We start from the raw sequence: 17940 nt of genomic DNA on the forward strand, positions 1-17940 counted from the left end.
AAGCCGCGGCGTCCGACTTCGACGCGTGTTGTACACCGTCGAGAGTTTTGAGCGCAGGCATACTGCAACGAGGTAGTGGTCGGATTCAATATTCGCACTGCGGTAAGTGCGGACGTTCGTGATGTCGGAGAAGAATTTACCGTCGATTAGAACGTGGTCGATTTGGTTTTCCGTTTCTTGGTTAGGTGATTTCCATGTGGCCTTGTGGATATTTTGCGGGAAAGAAGGTGCTTCGAACTACCATTCCGCGGGAGGCTGCGAAGTTTATGCATCGTTGGCCGTTGTCATTCGATACGGTGTGCAGACTATCCGATCCGATGACCGGTCTATATTCCCCCCTTCCTACCTGTGCGTTCATGTCACCGATGACGATTTTTACGTCCCGCAGTGGGCATCCATCGTATGTCTGCTCCAGCTGTGCGTAGAACGCTTCTTTCTCGTCGTCGGGTCTCCCTTCGTGTGGGCAGTGCACGTTGATGATGCTATAGTTGAAGAAACGGCCTTTAATCCTCAGCTTGCACATCCTTGCGTTGATTGGCTGCCACCCAATCACGCGTTGGCGCATCTTACCCAGCACTATGAAGCCGGTTCCCAGCTCGTTGGTGGTGCCACAGCTTTGGTAGAAGGTAGCCGCTCGATGCCCGCTTTTCCACACTTTCTGTCCTGTCCAGCAAATCTCCTGCAGCGCCACGACGTCGAAGTTGCGGGGATGTAATTCATCGTAGATCATCCTGTCGCAACCTGAGAAACCTAGCGACTTGCAATTCCATGTTCCAAGCTTCCAATCGTGATCCTGTATTCGTCGCCTAGGTCTTTGCCGATTATATCGAGTCGCATTATCTCTTATATTGTTCGTAATGATTGGTTTTCTAGGCGGCTTATTGGGCCTGCGCAAACCTCCTGTCTCGTCGGAGGGCCGTCGTGTCAGGGCTGTTTAGCGTCCCACCTAACACCAGGACTTGGGCTTGTGCGCTTTGAGCGGCACACGGTCGCTTTGGTGGGGCCTACTTGCGGATACATGCAGCTTTTTATAGAGGTTTAACAGGGCCCACTGTCAAACCCCACCACATCCTAGGCAAGCCCCACAACTCGCAGATGGCCTGGGGAGGGATCGTCAAGCCCTTGGACATAGTCCCTGCTGCCCTAACTGTTTTAGATCTGTATCCGGTAATTCTGGTGGCAAGTCAAACACTCGTATATAGCGAACATTGCTACCCGCAACCGTCATGTTGACTTCCACTGAAATTCCACTGGTGTAATCGAATTTTCGAGATTCCTTGTTCTTCTTTATCGCTTCCTGCATCGCATCCAATGAAACAAATTTTACGAACAGCGAACGATCCATCGCTGTTTTGTAAACTGTTTCCATTTGGGATACATCAGTATCCAACTGTCGCACAAACCCAGCAATCTCAACCCATGTTGGACGGGGAGCGGTAGGCGGGAACCGAAATTGTACAGTATTGACGATCATTTCGCACGTCCTAATCGCCCGCAGTAGAGAGAACCATACGAACGTATACGAAAAACAAAGCTGCCTGGTAGGTACGTACTGTGCCAGTTAGACGTCCGCGCGCGACAAGAGCAAAACAACAACTGGCCGAGATGTCGTTGGGAGTAAGATGGATGCTCGTTAACGGCTGCTTCGTGTGGACTGACGATGTTCTGTCCAAGGTTGTGTGAGCTGACAAAGTGACGACCTATTTCGGCGACCTTCTCAGAAAGAGTTATCAAGCGATCCATTTTGTTTATTGGGATCAAAGGTGGAATAGTCCGAGGCTTGGATTTTAGAATTTTGGTCAATTTCTAGAACGGCTCAACACAGTCTGGGAGAGCGCGGATCTTATTTAAAAATCACTATTTCTGAGGGCCACCATTCTGACCTGGATGTTTTTTGTCAAGCGATTGCAAAGACGTGTTTTAAGCACAGGCAGCCCAGTACGTTGGTACTGCCTGCGAATGACATTTCGTAAACGGATCAAATCTTTGATGAGTATATCACTGGTTAGGATGTTGCTTACCTGCCGTGCGTTGAGACGTGTTTTTCACGGCCCTGTGCCTGCATTTGATCAGGCCCTCTCTAGCAGCCATTTTCAATGATGAACATACCGAGGTTGAAGATCTGGTCAAAGCGGGTTTTGCAACCACGCAGACGAGTGGCGAGCTGCGAGAAGATCAGCATCAGTTGCTTCGGAGTGTAAAGCGGAGCAGTCTCTTCCGGTGGGACATTTTCGCTCTCCGGCTATCGACGGAATCTGAGAGGGGGAGTGGAGGCCATTTGGTGGAGGATGGAGCCTGTGGTGTTGGAGCTTAAACCGATGCAGCTGCCGCTGCCAGTCGCTTGTGCGGTTGTAACGGTGATGGGTTCGCTCGATGGGGAGGGTCGGATAGTTCAACTCGTTGATTGCAGGAACATACCCAGACAACCAGAATGCATGCATAATATAATTGTTTTATTGTTATGCGATGCCTAAGCACACCATTTTCATCGCATACCAGTCGCAAAAACGCTTATTACGTACAAAAGTGGAGGCGATATATGTGTATTTCTTATCCGACGTTGGATAAGAATGTATGCGATGTGCGCGATTTTTATGCGAGTTCGTTCGTTATACATTGCGATGTAGTTTGTGATAACAAACTCTGTTTGACAGATAATCCGATTTCATTTGAGTTTGTTTGCAGGAATATGCGATGACAACAAATGAAACTGGAATTAACTCGTAAAATAGCCTACTATGCGGGAACATTCATAAATAAACTGATGAGTTTTGCACCACAATGCGATTTTGATGAAATTTGGATCGGTAAACGATTTTATTCGTGCATTCTTATGCGATGTGTGGTTGTCTGGGTATGCGTCTTCTTTGACAGGATCCTGGTGGAAGCTTGACTTCCAAGAACTCCGCCCGCTATGGACAGTCTTTGGCTGTGGCCCGATGTTTATCACCACAGTTGGTACACTTGGGATCGGTCACCGCCATCTTGTCACACTAATCAGACAGTCGGGTGGGGTTCGCCGCACTTGTTGCAGCGTGCGGTCATGTGGCAATTCCGAATGCCATGTCCGAATTTGAAACAGTTGGTGCATTGCGTTACGTCACGGTGCACTAGCCAGTATCGGTCTCATTCGATGACTGTGTAATTCCAGGAAATCGAGACATGCTCTAGATGGACTTGGTAAAGCCGTAGGATAATTGCTAAGGACATGGGTGTTCCAAAATATATCCTTTACCCTAGCAATTTGCCACACAGAATCATGTGCTTTTTCCATATCAAGACATATCATTCCCGTTGATTCTCCATGACTTTGCGATTGTCGCATGTACTGGATAAGTCTGTCAAGCTGGTGGTTTGTGGAATGCCCTCGTTTAAAACCAAATTGTTGTGCAGGATGTTGAACGTTGACATCAAGATACTCTTTATCAAGTGATAAAGCTTGTAATCTGAATAGGCTTTAAAGGAATTTCGGCATAAATAATCGTTAAATAAGTTTAAAATTCTGTGCAAAATTTAATTGCTTGCAAAAATATTATGAAAATGTATTATATTGTACTAATATATAAACATTGTATATGAATATAGAACTTTGTAAAAAGCTACTAATTTCTACTCGTTTTGTTTCAGTTTTATATATGTTAGGCTTTTTCTCTTTTGATTATCTAGTTTAGTATAAGTAGCTATATATGAAAAATTGTTTTCAAGCTATTAAGCATTCTACACACTAATCTTCTCAGAAATAATAAACATGTATAAAAATATATAACAAATTTCCTTATTTATATTCACTAGTATAAAAAGTATCTGGAATAAGCAGTTTGCTGTTGTGTTTAGTGCTAGCTCTATCATAATCTGATTGATGTACGCTTCTTTATTGAATAATTAGCTCAGTTCGATAAAGGTCAGCATCTATTACAGCATTGATTGCAAAAACCTCAAAGAATCCCAATCCGTAAGTGTGCAGATCGACAAATGGGACACTATAACGTTCGGCCAATCTGGGTAAGGCAAAATATTTCATACCATATGATAGAGCTAAGCCGAAGCCCCAAAAATTATCGTTGGAAAATGATATCCACGAAAGCACAGTCAAGCTGACAAGAGTAACCAAAGTGGCTATGTGCTGCCTTTTATGTCGTTGACTTAGTTCCGAATATATACACGTGGACAGGAATGGTACCAATATACTAATCAACAAATAACTGTAGGGGGTCAGAATAGAACCATTACCCATTCGGTATTTGAAATAAAGTTGTGTGTTCAGCAACGGCAATGGAAAATTCATGACCAGCAAAGCAGAGAAATCATACATTTTCCGCAGATTTTTGTGGGGCTCCGGATGGCTGTAACGAAAAATTCCCAGTAAACTGTGACATAGCAGAAAAATTAACAGGATCAGCATGAGTGGTACAAAGTGGCATTCATTGTATCCACAAGAAGAACTTTGCTCGTAACAAACGGGTAGATGCTTTAGCGACCATCCCGTGACTCCAGCTAGGATAAGATGGGCCAAACATGTAGGAATTGATGGTTGTGTGAATGTCATGGTCTTGAAAAAAAATCTGATAATCTGTTAAGGTGCAAAGAAAACGGACGAGAGAATAACCTGTTGGAACAAATAATCGCCGTCGGCTTATCTTTCGTCTCTTTCACATTCTCGCAAAAAAAAAATAACAGTGATAGTGCAAAAACGAGCAGATACTTTCTCAAAAATATGTGATTGCGTGCAGTAGTTGGTTTTCAATGGTTTCCAAAGGCTCCAACAATCGATTGTTGTTAATTATCCGCCAAACGATGGAAGTGGGAAGCTAAAATAAATAGAGAAATAAGATTGAGTTTTTTAAACCTTGATACATAACAAGAACCAAACATTCATAATAAACCATGTAGATATAATAATAATGCTACCAAATACCGGTGGAAATACGAGCGACATGCTTAAAACTTAGTACTCTTGACCACACCCTTTTTACCATAGCTAGGGAGTACCATGCAGCTGGAATGTTTCATTGGTTAAATAATGCACGACAGAGCCACACGAGCGCGCGCACCGAAAATACACTAGTGTAAAAATGTGCTCCAGTGTATTTTTAGTGTGCGCGCTCCTGTGGCTTTGGCGCGCATTTTTTTTCGACAGCTTGGCATAACATTGAGAAAATTCAAATACCCCTCTATAAGTTGCACTTACTGAATTAGGGTAAAGCCAATTGTATGATAATAGCCAGAAAACCATGCCCCAAAAAGCCAGACGCCAGAAAGCATTTGCCAGAATGTACTGTTCTCTAGAAAACAAAATCCCAGAATGTACCTTTACCCAGAAATTCCATTTGCCAGAATCCACCATTTCCCAGAAAGTAACATTCTCAAGAAAACAATTTTGATCTTGATCTTTTTAGTTTTAAGGTTAACAATACTATACATGTTGTATCTTAGCTAAAATATTTATAATAACCAATTTGATTCTGTATAATTTGGTTAAACTAGGGAGCCGTTCCCATATTCATACATTTAAATGTAACAAATTTTTCTCATTTCAACAAAAACAAATAGAGCATAAATTTCAGAGCTTTGTCTTGCAAACATGTTTTCTCACAGATGAAAAGGGAATAAAAAACCAATATTAATCCACCTAGCTGCGATGATGCCTTTCTCGTGCATCATCATATGTAAGGTACACTGGGGGAAGTGGAAAAAGGGGGTAAGTATAAAAATCGACTCGAAAAATTGGAATTGTTACATTGTGTAAAATATACTTCAATGCCCACACTAATACTATGTTAAAATCTGTCATAAGACGAGTTTGTACAATCCCATTTCCCAAGTCGAGTCAAGTACGAGACACTAAGGACGACCTTACTGTTGAGGTCAAAATACATATCTGTCAAGGTACACGTACAATTAAGTGGTGGAATTAAATGGGATTGTACAAACTCGTTTTAAGACAAGTGAAGATATTCCACTAAAAAGCTCAAAATAATTTTCTTATAAAAATCTGTGTTATACATTCACTAACACAGTTAACGCTGAAGCTTTCCTCTGAGGTCTCGCGAAAAGTTATTTTTTGCGTTCATAAAATTTCATTCAAAAAATAATTTGATTCACAGGTGACCATTATAAAACAATTAAACTAATCACATTCAATTTGCGGTGGTTTGTACCATGGAAGCAAATAACTTAAAGATTTTACAGTTACACCACGTATTTAAACACTACGAAGGAAGTGGAAAAGGTTCTGATCACGCAATTTTTTCATTCCCTCCAAGGTTTATTTCGATAGCTGTGAATCTTAATATGTTCCTTCTTTGTAATCATTGTGATTGTAGTGGTGAATGGACTAAAATAAATACGAATACAACCGATTTTTCCACCTATCGATATTGATGCCTTCCTTGTTTTACATATTTAAAAAATGTATTAGAGAGATGAAAATAGCACTGATAGGTGAATATTTTCCAAAAAAACAGATTAATCCACCTAGCGGTGATGGAGCCTTTCTCGTGTGTTATAAAAATTGTGTTTCGGCCATAACTTCTGAGCCCATAGTCCGATCACGCAAGCAAATCGGTTAAGGATAAGTGCCTGGGAAACGAGTGACATTTTTTTTACCCAATTTTTCTTTTAAAAAAGTGGTATTTTGGCCATAACTTCCGAGCCTATAGTCCGATCTGGCCAATTTTAATTGAAAACAATGAGACAGTATTCTGCGTCCAATGTACTTGTTGCAAGCAAGTCGGTTAAGGGTAAGTACCTGAAAATGAGTGACACATTTTTTGGGTGGGTGCGCACAGACCTACACACACACACAGACATCACCTGCGAACAGCAAGCACCCCATGGGAGGTTCGAAGTGTCCGGCGTTTAAGGTGATTATACAATCAAGCCATGTGGTGAATTTCATATTCACCACACGGTTTTCTACTCCTAGTATCAAAAGATCAACTCTAGCGTAATAGTTTTCGTACAATGCTGAAATTGAAGTCGATTGTTTAGCACAAGTAATCAAGCGATCTACGAATGTTTCATCCCCATGGGCATTGTGGTTCTCTCAATTCGTGCTCTTGAAAAATCACAATAAAAAGCACGTGGTTTCCAAGATGGCCGATTTGTGGCGTTGTTGTATAACCACCTTAAGCGTGCTGCAAAATCACAGAGCAGGTAACGCAGCTAAACCTGAACCACTGCTGTGTCAGGCAGTTGCTGAATGAGGAACGGATATCGCCATCATAGCGGATCCTTATCAGGTACCCGCCAGAAACGGTAATTGGGTCACCGATGGGTCTAAAATGGCGGCGATAAAGACAACGGAAAAAAAAACCCAGTCCGAATGATTCGTCGTTGCTAAAGTCAACGGGGTCTTCTTCTGCAGCTGCTATGCGCCTCCTCGATGGTCGATCGAGCAGTTCGGTCGTATGCTAGATTGTTTGACGGCTAACTTGATGGGGCGTTGGTCGGTGGTGGTAGCGGGGGACTTCAACGCTTGGGCCGTGGAATGGGGAAGCCGTTCCACTAAACAACGGGGGCAGTTCCTGCTGGAATCACTGGCCATGTTGGATGTGGACTTGGCCAATATCGGTACCAAAAGCACCTACAGCTGGAACGGGGCCGAGTCAATTATCGACGTTACGTTCTGGAGCCCTGGCCAAACGAGTAGTTCGAACTGGAGGGTAGATGATGGCTACACTCACAGCGACCACCTGGCGGTTCGCTACATTATCGACTATACGACCAGCATTCAGCGGATGGAAGAAGGGGCAAGGCCTAGCCCTCGTATGTGAAAGACATCGTACTTCGACGACGAGGTGTTTAAGGAAGCACTCCTCCGCGAGCACAATACTCTCGATCTAAGCGGCGAGCAGCTGGTAACAGTACTCTCACGTGCATGCGATGCCATCATGCTTAGGAAAGTCCACCCTAGGAATGGAAGACCACCGGCTTACTGGTGGACTGAAGCAATTGCGAACCTGCACCGCGCCTGACTACGGGCACGGAGGCGGATGCAGCGAGCACGCACAGAAGAGCAGCGTGTTGAACGACGGGTGGCGTTCGTGGCTACTAGAGCCGCTCTGAAGACTAAGATTGGATCAAGTTAAAAAGCCTGCTTCGAGGGCCTGTGTCAAAGTGCCAACGCGAATCCATGGGGTGACGCCTATAGGGTCGTAATGGACCAAGACACGTGGAGCGATGGCCCCTACAGAGCGTTCTCCAGCGATGCTGGAGAGGATCATCGCGGGGCTCTTGCCACGTCATGACCCAGGTCCCTGGCCTCACTTTGTGGAGCTGCCAGGGGCCAGGGTGGCCGACGAGAGAAGAGTAACTGTGGCGGAACTTGCGGGGATTGCACAGTCCCTTAGTATAGGTAAGGCGCCAGGACCGGATGGTATTCCGAACCTGGTCAAGCGGCCATTGCTGAGGCTCCCGAGATGTTCAGATGTGTCATGCAGAGATGCCTGGACGAGGGAGTTTTCCCTGAAGCATGGAAAAGGCAGAGCTTGGTCCTATTGCCAAAGGCGGGAAAACCACCGGGTGATCCGTCGGCATATAGACCAATATGCCTGCTTGATACGGCGGGGAAGGTGCTCGAGAAGATCATCCTCAACAGGTTGTTGATACGCACGGAGAGTGCGGATGGTCTATCGAGTAACCAGTTTGGCTTCCGAAAGGGTAAATCGACCGTAGACGCTATCTTGTCGGTTACCAAATCCGCGGAGATAGCTATCCAGCGTAAGAGGAGGGGAGTTCGCTATTGTGCAGTAGTGACTCTCGACGTGAGGAATGCTTTCAATAGTGCCAGTTGGGCAGCTATTGCAGATGCGCTCCTACGTCTTGGAATTCCCGAGTGCCTGTACAAGATTCTCGGAAGCTACTTCCAGAATCGAGTACTGGTATACGACACGGAGGCGGGTCGGAAGTGCGTTGACATAACCTCAGGGGTTCCGCAAGGTTCCATACTGGTCCGGTGTTATGGAACGTCATGTACGACGGTGTCTTGAGGTTGAAGTTCCCGGTGGGCGTGGTAATCGTTGGCTTCGCTGACGATATTACGCTACGGCGAATCGATCGAAGAGATGGAGTTGACTGCAGCCCACTCGATCGCAATTGTGGAGGAGTGGATGAGTTCCTGTAAGTTAGAACTGGCTCACCATAACACATTAAGGTGTTATTGTTAACAACCGAAAGTCAGAGCAACAAGCGGTGATAAGGGCAGGCAACTGTGCGATCACCTCTGAACGCTCCATCAAACTCTTGGGGGTAATGATCGACGATAAGCTCACCTTTGGTAGCCACGTCAATTACGCCCGAAAGAGTGCCTCCACAGCTATAGTGGCATTGTCCCGGATGATGTCCAATAGCTCTGCGATTTATGCCAGCAAGCGCAAACTTCTGGCTAGTGTCGCTCTGTCCATACTGAGGTATGGGAGGCCAGCTTGGGGCAAGGCCCTGCGTATTAACTGCTACAGAACGAAGTTAGAAAGTACATATAGGCTCATGTGCCTAAGAGTTGCGAGCGCGTACCGTACCGTATCGCACGATGCACTTTGCATAATCACTGGTATGATGCCTATTGACATCGTTATCGGTGAAGACATAGAGTGCTTCGAAATGCGCGGCACGGGAGGCATCCGTAGGACTGTCAAGTTGGCCTCAATGGTCAAATGGCAGCGTGCGTGGGACAGTTCCACTAAGGGTAGATGGACACATAGGTTGATACCGGAGATAAGTACGTGGGTCAAGAGGCGCCATGGGGAAATCACTTTCCACCTGACCCAGGTCCTTACAGGCCATGGTTGCTTCAGACAGTATCTACACCGGTTCGGACACTCATCGTGTTTAGCCTCATGATATACGAATGCAAAAATGGTATCTTGGCTTAGAAACCTCGCGGTTAATAACTGTGGAAGTGTTGAATGAACTCTAAGCAGCGATGCGGCAATATCCCAGTGGAGGATGTAATGCCAATAAGGAGAAGAATGATTGATTGCATTTAAATCATATAAATTGGTTTTACAATAATTTAAACATAAACTATCGATTTTTCCTTTTCCACTTTAGGGCAATAGATCGCATGTTTTTGCATTAATTAATGTTTTTTTTTATTTTGAATTTTTTTTTCCAATGGGGGACCCTTGGGAAAAAAAACAATGATTTTTCAATAATTCCGAAATGCTATGTCTGATCGGACCAATTTTCAATAGCAAACAATGCATTGTTATAAAGCTTTTGTTTAAGGCTTAAAGGGTTCAAACCGAACCATACATGGCTGAGATATTGATCTGGCAATATATTTTTAGTTAATTCTAAAAATATGTCTCACGTTCTTAGGTGTTCATTTTTGCTTTCGTTTAAAAAGAAAATTGTGCAAATACGTCTACAGACAGCTGATATCTTGATGTGACATTATTTTACCAATATTGTGAACAAAATACGTCTAATGCTTTATGTTCGTATTTCTGAGATATCTCCGTAACTCAATATCTGATTGAAAAAAAATCAACGGGTTCAATGCCAAAGCCATAGCCTTTATTTGAAGATTGAAGCGTGCAAATCGGATGTGATATTGTTGTAACGCACACATACGCTCACCGGCACACACACATACATACATGTGCTCAGTTTGTCGAGCTGAGTTGATTGCTATATACGACTAGGGTCTCCGAGCCTCGGATAGAAAGTCGATTTTTCTTAGGGTGTAAGAAGGGTAAAAATGAGACTATACGTTGGGGAGAAATGTGAAAAAATTCCAAACCTACCATGTCCCATATTGAATTTACCCACATACCAGTCCCATTGGAAATTTATATAAAACGATTGCTCAAAATTGAATTAGTTTTCCAGTGATCTAAAGTATTTTTGTACCAGTTGTGGTCATGTTCCTATTTTCTCTCATAACTCCGAAAATAAAGCAATATTCGAGGATTTTATTAGCTGTAAAAGGAGACATATCCATTATGCTTCTGCGCTGGGAAAACTAATCGATAGTTTTTGGAAAATATACATTTTAGGGTTGACCAAATTAGGCACTAAGGTGGCCAAAACCGGTACACTTTCCCTATGGAAAATGCGATTTGGAACTTCATTGGCTATTATTGCTATTATTTCAGTATGCGAAAAACCAACAGGGGACTAATATGAAAGTACCGAAAGTACCGACAGTATTGGAGAGTCTACAAAGGGCAAATACCCCTTTTAAAGGCCGATGCCTACGTAGCGGGTTTTCAATGACACGTGCACTGACCATGATCGCATATTTTTATCATTTGCAGTTTTGTAGATTTTGAGATAAGCTTTTGAATCATCTCCAAATTGCTAGTTCTTCCAACTGACCAAGTAAAATAAGATAGTTTGTTCCAAAAAAAAAAACTCGAAAAAACCACCAAGTTGTTTTGTAACATTAGCAAAGTGACCGCATAACCGTAACACTGAAAAACTTTATTGTCGGTACGCCATGTGCTGTGTACAACAACTTTCGCGATTAGTTTGAATTACCGCAGGTGTGCATTAGCGCGGCGACGCTGTATTACAGCGTTTTCCCGGTGCACACCTGTGTCTTTTTAACGCCGCTTGCACGTAGAGTTGAAAAGACGCTTCGTGGACATCAAGCCTAAATTCTCCTTACACTTCATGTTAATCAGAGGTAAAACAGGCCATACAGAGTTCAAATACTTACTGAACGAAAATGTCATGGTATTTGGCGTTTGACACCGAAGCACACAAAATGGAATGTTCTGTTTATCACATATCAGCTATTGAAATCAGTTTTGCACTCTGCAAATAAAACTGGATGCTGCTCTTATCCAACATAACTCTAAAACCAATAAAAAGTAATCTGATTAAATATACAAGCCTAAAATTTTGGTTTTTATAATTACCATCTGCATCCTTTTGTTTTTCTTACTGTACTGTTTCCAAATTATTATCGCAACTGTTGCGCATTTCATGTAAACAAAAAATAATCGCATCAGTCGGTCGAGCACGGCAGAGAGACCTCTGCTGAACGAGCAGCAAAAAATCTCTTCCAATGCACCACCTGCGTTTGAACGTATGAACTAACTAACTTCACAGTTTGAGCTTTTTTTTTCCTGATGGCTTCGTCCTTGGCTTCGTTGCTCGTTGGCTTCACGTTTTGAGCTTCTTGACTATACTGCATTCGAATACACAGTTTATCTCGATCGAAGCACACGGCACACCCATCCATATATGTCCAATACGCTAGAAAATCAGTCAAAACAGAAAAAGTATTCTATAGAATCGCGAAAAAATGTCCACAGCGAGATATGATGGGAATTTTTTGACGGGAAAGGTCAATTAAAAAGCACTCGTTAAGAAATTTTACGAGATTCAACAGCTGATTGGAGCAGGAATATATGTAAACCATCGTAAAGGCATGTAGAGTCTTGCGCATTTGTGCACCCTCATGCAGCATGGAAAAAAAATCGAAGAGCGGGAAATGTTTGTCAGCTAAAGCCTCGGCTAAAGCCCCAAACGCAATACAACGGAACGGCGACGGAAACTTTATAGTTAGCCCATATATTTTCTGTCAAATTTGCCGTTCTGTCCGTCGCCGTTCCGTTGTATTGCGTTTGGGGCTTAAGTAACTGCAAGATAATTTTGCTCATAAGAGTGATTTCAAAATATCCCTCTACTCGCTTAGAGCAAGATTACCGGTGGTGAGTTTAAGCCGTTTGGCAGCGCAGTATCATTACTTGACACTTTACCGGTCGCTACTAAACGCGCTGCTATAACAGTAGCGCAACTGACAGGTGACCAAATTTGGTAGCGTGATAAGAGCGCTGCTATTTGATGAACTGTCAACTGTCAAACGTCGCCGGTACGGAATATACAGCAACCAAATTGAGAGCCGAAAATAGTGACCGATACGGAAACGAGTGACAAAACTAAAATGAAAGCGCTGCGCGAGTGATTAAAATGCTCGCGACCGATAATGATGCTCTTAAAAGCAGAAAAACGGCTCTATCCGCAGCACCCAGGTCTTACCGTTCGTTGCTCTGAGAAAGTGTGAGAAATACCGAAGATTATTTTATTTTTAATGAAACTAAAATACTGGAACGAGCTCCGCTTTCCATACGATAATAAACTTTTCTTCACCCATTAATATGAAAAAAAATAACCATTTTTCAATGTACATATATGTATATGAGGATTCCTCTGATTGATGGGATGTTATTGTCGCACAAATAAAATTAGGAATTTCTCGAGGAATTCCTGTTGAAAATTGCAAGCTTTATTTTACTCAGTGTAGTTCATTTCTTTCGTGCTGAGTGTTACGTAATTTGTGAACGGACTAGAGAAAAAAGCCGAAACCAGATAGAAGTGTGCGTGTCGTGTATCGTGTGTGTAGACGGAAAGCGATTAGAAATTGGCTTTCAGTTGGCCGGCAATGTTGTTTATTCGACGGAAAATAACGAAAAATATTCGACAGAAAAGTGATCTACACGAGGTTTTATTGGCCGAAGTTCAATTCATGTTTTATTAAGCTTCCTACTTTGTGTAATACAATTGCTTAAAGTGTATTTTTGTGCAAGGATATTGTCCGTGGCAGCATCGAGATGGAATTTCAATGTAAGTTAATTGTGACGAAAGAATTTAAATGTCCGTTGGAGAAGCGGCTGACTACGGCTGCCTGCGTAGAGTAACATTACCAATAGTGGAGTTGGTGCCTAGAGGAATATAAAGTCAAGTAATATGTTCGCACTGAAGAATATATTCAAAGTATTGATAACAGAAGATAGCTAAGCATGTAAGCTACTATTGCGGATGTGAGGACATTTTATAATAGACATACTAAATTTACTAATAATGAGACTATTGTCATTCAAATTTAATGACTAATTATGCACTCTATAGCAAAGAGGGTCAGGTACCAAAATAAACGTTAATTAAAGAATACACTGTTCTTTTAGTGGAGGTGAAAAAGCTAATTACCTACACCAATAAAATTCCAAACATCGACGTAGATTTTTATTATTGCCAATAACTATCCGCCATGAAAGAACTCAATCAAATGAGTTAAGTTTGTCCAGCTCAAAAGCAGATTTCCAGATACTTGTATTTAGCGCTGGGTAGACGCTGTTACGTGGTGATCTATTCATTGTCTTATTGACCTGTCTATCGTTGATCAATAAATTACAATTCTTATTAGCTACAGACAAATTCTGAAGTTACAATCCATGGTTTATTTATTTTTGTCTTATGTGTCGCCCAGACTATAAACTATAATACCTATATTATGACAATTTTTTTTTATTCTTTCTTCAAATGATTTTTAAGGTTTATACAAAGTTCATCACTTATGCCAATTGATACCAATGTTAATTCGTTTGGAAATAATGCATAACTCATAGCATGATTTGCTATATCATTTAATATAGTCTAGACCAGAGCTTCCCAAGCTTTTGGGTATGCGACTCACCTTGCAAAATTCTATATGTCTCGCGACCCACCTATTAAAAAATGCATTTTACCAAGTAGTATTAAGCATTAATTGAATCAGAATGTCATTTGTTTCGGCTTCTTCCACATAAATATTCACGTTAGCTTTCATGTACAAATGCTAAAAATGACGAACATGATATTGTTTGTCTAAATGTTAGCGTATTAATTTTATTTCATTAAGGGGACAGCTTTTAGGCATAAATGTTTTCTAGAATAGCGTGGTGATGAATATTTAAAATAAAATGCGGTTCGAACTTGAAATTATGTTCCTGAAAAAAAATATCAAAAGGTTTGGCATCCGAGCTGCAATTAATATTTGTTCTACGCGACCCACCAACAATCTGCTCGCGACCCTCCTGTGGGTCGGGACCCACAGTTTGGGAAACCATGGTCTAGACCAGACGGCACATCAGACGTTCAGACTAGAAATACTAGAATAAGAGATCGGCGAAGACGCCATCTTGTTTCCAATCGAACCGTCAAAAGCGGTTCCATTCCGACTTGTTTATTGCGAGAAGATTGAAAAATTCGAACCGGGGTCCGATGGTCGACTGTCGGAAAGCTGTTCCGCAAACGTCAAATCACTTGTTGCACGGTAAAAATTTTTGGTTTATTTTTTCGGTGTGAATGTTGATTATTAAAATCAACGGGAATATGCAACTTTTAACAAGTGTTACATGCCGCTTTATTTTTTAAACAAGTTTTGTGATACTTTGAAGGCATTTTGTCATATATTTATGTGATTTTGAAACATTTTAGATTCCTCGAATATTCTTGATATCAAGAAATATCAACACTTTTCGTACAGTGCATGCCATTTTGAAGTTTCCGACACTCAGTCTGCTTCTTCTTTTTTACTCCGCAAAATTATAATTTTTCTCTTTTCTCGCAATACTTTTTGCACCCATAAGAAGCAAGCAAAAAGTTCAAGTGCTGCCAGTATCATTTTCACGATTTCCTGCATTTTCATACGTTGCCATTTCGACAGTTTTTCACTCCGCCGGTCTCTGGTTATAGGGTTGCTAGTTCAGACCTGGGTGGTGCGAATAGAATCGATTTGGTTGTCAAACTGAAGCCAAACTTTTCTATTGTGCCGGAGCCAAACATTGAAGATTGTGGTTATGTTCGTTTCAGATCCTATATTGAGAAGTATTGTTATTATTTGGGAAAAAAATAAAAATAAACTTAGATTGAGTTTTTTATTCTTTGTAACAAATATTTTCACATTATATTTCGAGTGGAAAATTAGTAGGAATGCAATTAAAAAGCACTCGTTACTAATTTTCACGAGAAACAACAACTGATTGGAGCAGGAATGTATGGAAACCATCGTAAAGTCATGTAGAGTCTCGCGCATTTGTGCGCCCTCATGCAGCGTGGAAAGAGAAATTCGAAGAGCGGGAAATTTTCGACAGCCAAGCAACTGCAAAATAATTTTGCTTATGGAATTGATTTCAAAACATCCCTCTACTCGCTTGAGAGCAAAAAAGCGGCTCTATCCGCAGCACCCAGGTTCAGACTAGTGATATAGCTAACTTTGGTATAGAGAATCTTGTTGACATTAGCTGATGTCATATGCATCATTTGCAGTGGAAATAAGATACCCCATAAAAAATTTGACAGCTCCGAAATTTCACGATCACCCGATGAAATCGGGTGCCTACCAAATAGACCTATTTTTACACCTACGACGTCGATTGTCGTAGGCTACATATTTTCATCGCCAGATTCATTGTAAGATTAAGTCGCGAGCAATCGGTGCCTATTTCATCGGTAAAATAATCGATTGATTGTGTATTTGTTGCTTATTTTGATCGTCTGATTATTGAACAGACGAAATCGGGTCCTTGTGTTTATGAACATAGAGTAAAGCTCGAATAAAGCAAAGTGAGTATTTCATATTTAGTTAAGTGAAAAAGACCTGATTTATAATATTTTTAGTTTGTGACATACAGAACATCCCGGAAAATAGTTGTCTGGTAGTAAGCGGTTAATAAAGGTAAGTAATCACGTTTGATAGATTTTAACTTATGTTAGTACAAGTGATTCTCAGAGGTAGTGAATACACAATTTCCTAATGCTCATTTTTGCTAAACAACGAGTAGCTTGGTAACAATTTAAAACCAAGAAGAGAGACCCGTGCAAAGATTCCGTGATCTTGTTTTAAAAATCATGAAGTTTGGATGTTCATAAATTGGGTCTTATACACCTCAGTAAAAGTTCAACCGAAATTTGGTCCCCCTCGTATTTTAAACGGTGACCTTTTTTATTTACCGCAAAGAAAAATTTGTGTATACATAGGAATAAGATCCGCGGACCAAACTTCCGAGGCATGTACTAATTCAGGATTCAGAATCTAACTGTATTTACTTCCTCAGCAGATTTGTGTGTTCTAAGTTCTAAGTGTTCCAAGATTGTCTGTGATTTGATTGAATGGAGCAAATAGCGCCAGATAACTTCACAATTACTATTATTTCTTACAGAATCATGAAGCTCGAGACGTCCCCGATCGATTACAAAGTGTCTACGGCATTCCTAGAATGATCAGACGTGCCACCCGATTCGAAAAACAGATTGAACCCCATATTTCGTCGGATTCCATGATTTTCAACACCGATTAACCTATAGATTTAGTATGATTTGCTAAATAATGAAAATAAATAAACCGATTAAGCACCCTACTTCGTCTGATTTTACTATTTTCCGCACCAATCAATCTACAGATTTAGTCTGACCTGCTCCATGAATAAATGTATTAAACCGATTAAACACCCTATATCTCGGGTACTTATTCAAAAGGACGTATGTTATTTTGTAAACAAAGATTCAAACGTCAATTTGTCCGATCTGATAGCACTCCCACGCAAACCATCACCACAGACCGGTAGGGGAAGCCTTCGACTACCTGTTGGTGGTGTTGGTTTGCGTGGGAGTACCATCAGATTGGACAAATCGACGTTTGAATCTTTGTTTACGAAATCACATACGTCCTTTTGAATAAGTACCCGAGATATCATCTGATTTCATTATTTTGCGAACCGATCAATCGGTAGACTTAATTTGATTCGCTTAATGATGAAATTTTATAATTCGATAAATCACCCTATTTCGTCTGATTTCATTATTTTCCACACCGATCAATCTACAGATTTGGTCTGGTTCGCTCAATAATAACATTTAATAAGTCGATTAATCACTCTATTTCGACTGGTTTCATTACACATTATTTAAAACGAAACTGACCTATTATTCATTCGATTTAGTAGATATTAGTCTACCGATTTCGTTTAACGTCGCGTCGGATGGCTCCCCTGTAAAAATCCCATAAGGCTCGGTGAAACAATCTATAAATTCGTCGGGAATATCATCGGTCGATCGTACCGACGAGAACCGATTTAGTCTGGGGGAAAGTCGGGAGGATTTTTTATGGGGTATGTGAACTTTGATGTCAAACTACTCTATATCAAGAGATATACTGCCGCGATTCGC

At 41.5% G+C, this 17940-nt stretch overlaps 1 protein-coding gene and 2 long non-coding RNA genes across 3 annotated transcripts in view; 2 read left to right on the top strand and 1 right to left on the bottom strand.

Annotated features, from left to right (window-relative positions):
* Nucleotides 1-3493: 3493 nt before the first annotated feature.
* On the bottom strand, nucleotides 3494-12024 carry LOC134205626 (uncharacterized). The gene is made up of 3 exons (XR_009978162.1): nucleotides 11868-12024; nucleotides 11666-11803; nucleotides 3494-4808 (listed from the first exon to the last, which is right to left on the bottom strand). It is a non-coding gene; the product is annotated as an uncharacterized LOC134205626 (long non-coding RNA).
* A 1329-nt stretch (nucleotides 12025-13353) lies between these two features.
* Nucleotides 13354-17940, top strand: part of LOC134205622 (G2/mitotic-specific cyclin-B3) — a 67132-nt gene continuing 62545 nt past the window's right edge. Inside the window, exon 1 of the mRNA XM_062681037.1 lies at nucleotides 13354-13578. The gene's annotated coding sequence lies outside the window, so the exon portion shown is untranslated. The remainder of the gene's footprint in view (nucleotides 13579-17940) is intronic.
* LOC134209316 (uncharacterized) lies at nucleotides 16204-17120 on the top strand. Its single transcript, XR_009978748.1, has 3 exons — nucleotides 16204-16338; nucleotides 16393-16450; nucleotides 16935-17120. It is a non-coding gene; the product is annotated as an uncharacterized LOC134209316 (long non-coding RNA).

Source organism: Armigeres subalbatus, chromosome 1, assembly GCF_024139115.2.
Source record: "Armigeres subalbatus isolate Guangzhou_Male chromosome 1, GZ_Asu_2, whole genome shotgun sequence".
NCBI classification, from domain to species: domain Eukaryota; kingdom Metazoa; phylum Arthropoda; class Insecta; order Diptera; family Culicidae; genus Armigeres; species Armigeres subalbatus.